The sequence below is a fragment of the Aricia agestis genome, chromosome 15 (genome assembly GCF_905147365.1).
Source record: "Aricia agestis chromosome 15, ilAriAges1.1, whole genome shotgun sequence".
NCBI lineage: Eukaryota > Metazoa > Arthropoda > Insecta > Lepidoptera > Lycaenidae > Aricia > Aricia agestis.
Window position 1 is genome coordinate 10,859,012 of NC_056420.1, and position 8,052 is coordinate 10,867,063.

An 8,052-nucleotide genomic window follows, 5' to 3' on the forward strand; every position below is an offset into this window, starting at 1 on the left:
TGTTTACTTTAATTTTTTACAGCGGCCACGACAGAAACCAGAGCAAGAGCTTAGTTAATTATAGAAGGGGTCGTTGACGTGAGCATAAATATCGCGCGCGTCGATTAATAATATACTGACATACCACGGGATGATCCAACTATGTTCTAAATTCTGATGGTATAGAGCAGTTATACTCAATCTGCGGCCAGTCGGGGCTTTATCAGTGGCCCTTACGAAGTTAAGGGCCTGTTTCACCATTCCCTGATAAGGCTATCCACCAATTAACTTGACAGATCAAGTATAGAGAATCTGTCAAAAAAGTTGTGACTAGCCTATTAGGCACTTTATCAGAAAGTGGTGAAACAGGCCGTAAATCATTTTGAAAGTCGCGCCTGCAAAATATGCAAAGTCGTCGTGAAAGTTGTGATTCCACTTCTAAAACGCTATTTTGAAGAACGATATTTCTAACCCTAAAAATTTTTGGCAAAACCACTGCAGGCTACAGGGATATTTTTCTGGATTAAGATAAGAAAGTTGCACAGCAGTTTTATTATAGACCTAGATACATTATTTATTTGATACTGGACGTTGCGTCGAAATTCGTACCTACGTTTCGTTGTGCAAAATATTCCGTGTTCTTTCCCCGGACCTCAAAGTATACCAAATATTTAATTTTTAATAGTTCTCTATCCTCCTGATACCCGAGCTATAACTGAAATCACTTGCCAATATGGCCGAATGTCCTTTATAAAGCATTAAACTGTTTATGGTGCAAAGGCCGAGACTTTGCAAGTTAAATAAAACATAAACCAGGGGTTTTCGGGAATTTCACTTAAACAAATGTTTTTTGGTATTATTTGATCAACACATCAAGCATATTGAAGTTTAGGTATTTTTTGTCCTTTGAAAAGGACTTTAGGTCATTATGGCATAAGTAGGTTAGGTGTTTAAGTAATACAAAAATTTTATTTTTTAATATAATCTTATGTAATGTCACAAATTAGGTACCAAACATACACATATTTATTTATTTCTATCAAGATATTAATAAATAGTCACAAGACTACCACAAAGGAGCGTCTTGTGGCCGAGCCAGCCCTCGACTGCGAGTGCCACCACGTGTACGAACCCGACACCCAGCACGTCGTCTGCCCCGGCCTCGACGACCAATATCCCTGCTTGGACTATGAGCACTACCCCAGCCTCTTAGTGAATTGCTATCAGCGCTGTTGGAACTGTCCTTCGAGCCGTCGTCTGCTGAAGATAGGAATTCGTTTATGAAGCGTGTCTCTCAATTAAATCTTCATCGTCACTTGAGTCTTCAAACTCGAGTTATTTAATAATTCCGTTATATTGCGGTCTTGTAACGCTGAAAATAATAATTATATATAAATAGAATTATATAAAAATATAACATAAATATACTACGTTAAGTACTACGGCCGACATGGATATACAAAGGATCAATTCCACATACTTTAATTTGAAATTGCGTACGAAGTGCCTTTCTAAAGGATTAATTTCTTTACGACAGTTTATTTACTTAATTATGCTTTACTTCTTGACAAAATTATGTATTTTTGTAAGAATATTTAATAATTTACAATTCTATAAAATATCTACAATATGACAAGTGAATAAAACAAAAAAAAGTAAATTTTACTTACTGCGTCGGCCACGCGCCGCCATTGTTGTAAACTCCTGAGCAAATTTTGTGCAAATGAAGGGCACTCATCATGCGATCTCTATCGAAATCCAAGGACAAACTATTGCCATTGGTTAAATTTCATTGGTTGGTAGCATTGGCGGGTCTAATACTTTTTTAGCGGGAAAATACAACTACCCGGGAATTGATGCTACATAAAGGTCGGTCGTCCGTTGTCGAACTAAGGTGTCAAGAAATACTCGGCCTTTAGAGTATGGTTTATTTAGCACTTTATAAAGGACGCCAGGTGTCAGGAGGCTATACCAAATTTCAGTATAATAATAAATGTTCAGAGATAATTTCTACGGGCTTTTCTTACCTGTTAGGTGAAGCCAAACGAGCGTAATTTGTGAGTTGTGAGTTGCAGAATTTCGGCTGGCAGAAATTCTGCTGCATTCAGTTTCATACAAAAGTCCTGTGTGATTCACACGAGCGTACCTAATTTTGTGAGTCGTGATTTGTTTGAAAATAACTATATTTACGCGACCGAAATTCTGCGACTCACGAATCACAAAATTACGCTCGTTTGGCTTCACGGTTCACCATTACATTAATTTGATGACATACATTCATCCAAATCCCTTCCTTTTATGGTAGGATACGGCTTCCTGCTACGGAACCAGACTTCTTCACTGAAGTCTAATATCTGTAAATTGTCGAATTTTACATAAAAATGTATGGGTGAAGGAAGTTTTAAATTTCATGCACATTGGCATGAAAAGAAAACAAAGAAAATTTAACGTCGTGTCAAATGTGTTCTCAGCTTGATTTACGAGCTCTGAGTTCTACAGGGTGTTGCAGAGAGTTCAGCCATGTACAGGGTGTTACAGAATTGAGTGTACACTTGTACAGGGTGTTACATAGCGCGTCAACCGCCCATTAAAGCGCGCGACTTGTCATAACTTTGCTTATTTGCGGTTTCGTTTGTTTAATTGTTTTAAATACTGTTTGTAACAAAGCATTGAGAATTGAGAAAGTACATTTAGGGAAAAGGACGAAATTACTTCTCCAAGATTTGTAATGAAGCAAAACATTTTGTAACAAAACCAAAGTTGGAATACTTATTAGGAATAGGTAGGTATAGTTTGAATGGCTACGAGTATAATAATTATTTAATTAATAACTCAATTGGCAGATGATGATGGCCTCACAAAATAATATAATGCTCCATGACCATAAGTTACTTGTAGCGAGACGGCTTTTGCGTTGTTATTCCATAAAGTGATGATGATGATAAAGGAAAGTTTATCGAAATGAGGAACATTGCAATTATTTGGCACAAATCGTTACAGTGTCACCTACATTTCATTGACCTATCTGTAGATCAATAGCGTTTCAGCTACACCATGTGTAATGACAGTGACAATATTCCGGGTTAACGTCGGAATTGACAGTTCGCGGGAAGCGCGCGAATGCCCGATAACATACTGTCAGGGCTGTCCCGTAATGCGCATGCGGGTGGTCACCGGAACTACTATTTTCGTATGTCGCACTGAATTATTGACAGTTTTTTTTATTAATTAGACTCTTTGTTTGTTTCAGACAAATGCGTATTTGAATCTACTTACCTAATAGTATGGAGACAAACTCCAGCAAGGTTAGTTAAAGCACAGAATTATTAGTACCAAGTGTACCAAGTAGTACCAGAGTAGACAGAATGATAGAGTATGCCGACTTAGAACTGATGTTGAAATTTTTAAATTTGACGTATTATGACGAAATCGTCGCTAGGGTTGTTAAATTGTTACCTACGAATTTAAAACTATGACATATTCGCTGGACGTGTTCCTCTTTGGTCGTATTATTGTTTGTGTTTTGGCACATGCGATTAAAATTGTCAGAATCCAATTTTGAAATCTTTATTGTAAATATTTAAAAATAAATTAGCCAGCGCGAGGCACATTCCGTTCATAATCCTAGTGAAACCCGACGAATTTGACAGATATTGAAACCTGTACGTTTCTTTGCAGTCGAACTACTGGTAGTTATGTCTATTGTGGTAGTACCAAGTGGTTAAGGTTAAAATTGTCAGAACTCTACCTACTACCCTACCTAGGAAATATTAGGACCACTTCCTGATAAGGCTATCCACCAATTAACTTGACAGATCAAGTATGGAGAATCTGTCAAAAAAGTTGTGAATACCCATTAGGCACTTTATCAGAAAGTGGTAAACAGGCCCTAAAATATGTAATATTTTTTTCATTACCTCGCTCGAGACGCGACGGTTTGGCAATATGTTTGACTATACATTGCATTGAACACTATTCCAGATGTAAAACTTATTCGTTTGACAAAGACAAATAGAAAATCTAATCGAATTCGAATTTAGAATGACAAAGCTAGACATCACCTGTCAATGTCATTGTAGAAAATTTATTTTCAAATATAAACTTTAATTGCATGGTATAGAATTGATTTTTGAGTGAATAATAGTAGTTTCACAGTAAGTTGGGTCCCATTTTTTGACCACCTGCCCATCCAATAAACTTTTAAAATAGAACACTATTTTAAAACAAAATCTTAAAATCATTTATTTGTATTCAAGTTTCCTCCTCCTCTTTTTTCTTACAGATACCTAACAGGCTAATACTATTATGGAAATACAGTGTGCACTTTTCATTCCTTTGTTTCTATGAAAAGTGCCTCCCAATACTCTTTCAGCGCTGCAACTTTTACAGTAAACTCCGTACAGGATGTAACAAAACTAAGTGATAATACTTAAGGGTGTGTATGTGTAATGTGTTTCTTATATTATAATATACAATTCACTGTAAAAGTAGCAGCGCTGAACCACCATTGTCCATTTTTTTGTGATATGTATGGGCAAACGTCACGAGTTTTCCATACAAAGGTGAAAAAAAATTGCTCTTTCAGCGCTGCTACTTTTACAGTGAACTCTGTACTCGGGCGGGACTCATAGACATAGTACACACCCTAAACTCTCAAGTATTATCACTTAGTTTCGTTACACCCTGTATATGGAACAAATTATACACACTTTAATATTGTATACGAAATTATGTAAGTATAGCGTCAAAGTATAAGAATTCAATTTAAAGTGTTAACATAATTACATAATCAGGGCAAACTTACTGTCACCGGTACATTAAACTAAGATTTTATATTGAACTTGTTATTTTCGGTCTAGTAAACACAGCATGTGCCTTACTTGTTATGTCCGACAAACGACCACTTACCACCTAAAATGGCCTCCTACATGTTACGACTTACGGTACGTTTCTACGCTTGCCGACGCTTGGCAAGGCGCTTGCGGACGCTTACGTATCAGATCCGGAGTAGTGTCGGTTTTTGGACACAGATCAAAGGGCGTTTGCGGCAAACGTTTGCGACGCGTTCCCACGTTGGCGTGCGCTTAGTAGCCGCTGTGATCTCGCGACGAACGCACGTCTAGTTCTGAGTAAAAAATGAGTGGCTGGTCGAACGAAGAGAGTTAATCGTTTTTGGAATATTACCAAACCGAAAAATGTATCTGGAACCCCAAAGATGTTAATAGCCGACACAAGTTCGATGTCCGCCATGCTTGGATGTACGTAATACAGTGACGCATTCACAAGCGTGTAAACTGTAAACGTCTTCCAAATGCCAAGCGAGATTTGTGGACGCTTGTGCCTTGTGGACGCTTGCCAAGCCTCGGCAAGCGTAGAAACGTAGCATAAGACAAGACGTGAATGACTATAATTATTTAATTTTTATTCTTAAGACTGTGGATGAATATCCTGAAATATGCTGGTCTGAAAGTTCTGAAACCTCGTCCTTACTGTAACACATCTTATATAATATTATGTACTATATTATATCTAGTAGCGTTTACATATTTTGTATTTTTCAGACATTTTAATAATATATTTTCTTACGAAGGTTTTTCTCGTCAGGCTAGTTCCCGAACTTGTACCGAAAACTTGTAAACCGAAAAAAGTATTCTTTATGTAACACATTTTGAATTTACTTATTCCATTTTTAAATATTTTTGACTTTGACTTTAAGATCTTCAAAATGGAATCACCCCGGGACTATAAAATTGTCCGTTGGTGTTTGAATTTCGAATATAATTTAAGACTTTTGGCCAATCACCAACCGCTATGGTTTATGAGGCGACAACGTGCATGACGCAGCAAACGCTCTCATTGTTATTGCTAGCTTATTTATGGCTGTTATAAATATCATTTCATTGAAATATACACATAATATATTTATTGCTTTGTGCCTTTGAGCTACTCGAAGTCTCCTTTGTTTAAGAGCAACATAAAATACAGTACCATCAAAAAGCCAACATCACGCGGTATTCCCAGGCGGTCACCCATCCAAGTACTAACCGCGCCCGACGTTGCTTAACTTCGGTGATCGGACGAGAACCGGTGTATTCAACGTGGTATGGACGTTGGCGAACACTGGGCTCAAACGACTCTACCAATGTCGATGTTAAATCACACAGACATAAAGCAACATAAAATAATATTTCAACAAAATCAACATCACGCGGTATTTAAAGCTCCTTTAGCCGAAAAATGATATCCAGTTTGTTAGAACTCAGAGACCGTTTAAATAGTAAACATTCAACTTATTTAACTGAAATGCATCCGCTTTTTATATAACGCACGAAATAATGTAATTAGTAATTACCCAGTTGTAAACGAGACGTACTAATGAACCAGTTGTAACGAACCGCGACATTTCCAAGCACGAACCGTGCTCTGCAGGGATGAGTTCCGCTGAAAAAATTGGAAATTCCAAAATTATCGGTATTCTTTTAATTAAGCATGGTAAGGGATTGTATTGTAAGATTACAAAATTTATCAATTATGTACTGTTAATCTTGTTCTACTATCTGCAAATTACAGATAAAATGCACAGGCCACAGAGTAAAACAAAGAGGTAGGTAAGCGGATAAAGTCGGTAACAAACATCTTATAACGTAACTCGTAAGGTCTAAGGACAATAATAATTTATCCCTAATAATAATTCTTCAAGCCCCATAAGAGCACCGGTGATCGCGACAACAAAAGAATACAATAGCATTTCCTGGAATCCGCGATCGAAGTAATAATTAATTTGAACAAACCTTTTAACAAACCTAATTAATCACTTGGCAAATATCCACAATAATTGTGGATATAAGCCTAATTTGAAATTCAGAGTCATGTCATGTCTCTGAATTTCAAATTATTTTGACCAATCGTAAAGCCTCCAATACCCATTTACCTATGCAAAAAAAACGAACATTATCAAATTGTCACTGATATCGTCTGTCGTTTTCATAGAAAAACGGCAATCGCCGATTAACGAATAATCGCAATACACAAAAAGAACCGGCGGGCCGGCACGGAACCCCAAAACGACCATATTATTTCATAATGATTGTTTGATTGCTAATGAGTAATGCCGGCAAAAACGTCACACTAGACTGTCACATAGCCACGTACTTGTAATTGTGTCGGCGTCTTTGTCGGCGACTGTCGGCGTGTGTCGGCGAGTGTCGGCAAGTGTCGGCATGTCGGCGGTGCACGGTGACATCAAAGCCGGCAAATGTCACCGCGCCCGATCAATTAACGATATTGGTAGCCTGGGAAAACGTAAAAAATACTAACGGCGAATTGCTGTATACTTCTGTATGCCCCTTTCGTGTTCAAAGAGAGCTTTGTTAGTGAGTGTAAGATGTAAAATGAATAAATAATGATATAAGTAAGTAAATAAAATTTATAAAAGATAGGTAAGTACGTCTTAATCAAGGTATTAACTTAATTGATGCGATTGACCTCATGTTGCTGATTTCTGACATTTTAGACTTTTAGTACAAATATAGAGATCTCAGTTAAGTATGTAGAGCTATTTATCAACTTTAAGATTATGAAGCAATTTTTAAAACTAGGGAACTTAAAATACTACCATAACAGCGTTTATAAACACAGAATAAGTATTCCTAAACTGACATTGAAAGGACAACAAACTGATAGAAAAGAACTAACTATTGTTGGTTGTAATTGTAAGTGTAGAAATTGTAAGTAAGGGCAGAAATGGTAGCGTACAGTCACGATATCCCGATTTCTGAATACGAATTAAAGCACTCGATTCTGCGATTATACTCCAAGTTCGAACATTTCAGGATTTCCAGCTCCGATACTCCAGCCTCGGTAAATGTTTGATCCAGTTCGTTTACTACTAAACAGCAAAATGGATGAGAGTGTTTTCTTGTTAATTATATTATATCATACAAGCGACTGCTTTTGAAGGATCAATTAAGACACGTTTGATGACGGTTTTGATATTTTATAAGAATTTTCGAAGGTTGATAGTAAACTGCATCGATGCTGCGTTCACAATACTTTATGTAGTAGAATCTGTGT

The 8,052-nt window shown here is 37.0% G+C and overlaps 1 non-coding gene across 1 annotated transcript; it reads right to left on the reverse strand.

Moving 5' to 3' along the window:
• Positions 1 to 5,975: 5,975 nt before the first annotated feature.
• On the reverse strand, positions 5,976 to 6,094 carry LOC121734544. The gene has a single exon (XR_006036741.1). It is a non-coding gene; the product is annotated as a 5S ribosomal RNA (ribosomal RNA).
• Between the last annotated feature and the right edge of the window lie 1,958 nt (positions 6,095 to 8,052).